Here is a 1,055-nt window from a genome sequence, read left to right as displayed (position 1 = left end):
GGGGGTAAGAAAGTGATTGATGAAGACGTTATCATCCCTTCTCCTGCATCTCTAATGATGAGAAATTAATCAGGGATTGATGACAAATTCATTAGGTTGAAAACATTTAAGTTATTTTTTGCACAAAAAAATGTCTGAAAAGATGAAAATAGTAAAATGACACATGTCCCGGTGCCAATAAAGATGGGCATTTACTAGTCTTAAAAAGTTTGGTATGGTCAATGGTTTGGCCAAACTAGTCCAAAAAGAGCTCGATCCAGTCTAAGTTAGGTATGGTAAGGACTGACAGTCTATACCGGTCTTGTTCAGATCCGGTATGATCTGATCTGATTCGGTCTAAACTTGGTTTGGTCTTTTAGGCATGATTTATAATACTTATAATTATTAATTTAGAAATTAATACATCCAGAATTATTAACTTCACAATTATTCATTCATATAATATTCACGACTTCTTCAAATATAGATTTTTAAATATAATTATAAATTTTTAAATATAATTATAAAAATATATTTAAATTAAATTAATGAAAAACAAATAAAAAATATTTAAATACTCGTCCAGATGAAAAAAATAAAACTTATGAATAATAAATAAAGTTACAAAATCTATAGAAATATTGGTTGTTAAATTATGTTTTAATCTACAAGATATGTATTAATGTTAATTGTTTTCCTTTTGATTAGGGATGGGAATGGACCCCAACCCGTCGGGTAACCCGGTCCACCCGCCCCGGTCGGGGACGGGGATTCCCCGAAAAATCGGGTCTCGCGGACGGGGACGGGGATCCCCGCTTGGCGCAAGCCGGGGACGGGGACGGGGACGGGTATAGCACTCCCCGCCCCGCCCCGTACCCGTTTTATATATATATATATATTTTTTATGAATTTGGGCTTTGGGCTTTGGGCTGTGAAATAAAAAAAGTAAATGCATCTTCTCCTTCCTCCAGTCCAGTCCATGAGTACGAATTCACAATTTCAATTTCCTAATCTTATTTCTTCCCGGTTCCCGCATCCTCCCTCCTCATTAATCATCTACCATTTTATACTACCAC

This window comes from Cynara cardunculus (genome assembly GCF_001531365.2).
Source record: "Cynara cardunculus var. scolymus isolate 2C chromosome LG 5, CcrdV1, whole genome shotgun sequence".
NCBI lineage: Eukaryota > Viridiplantae > Streptophyta > Magnoliopsida > Asterales > Asteraceae > Cynara > Cynara cardunculus.
The sequence above is the reverse complement of the archived record's forward strand: the minus strand, read 5'-3'. Positions refer to the sequence as shown.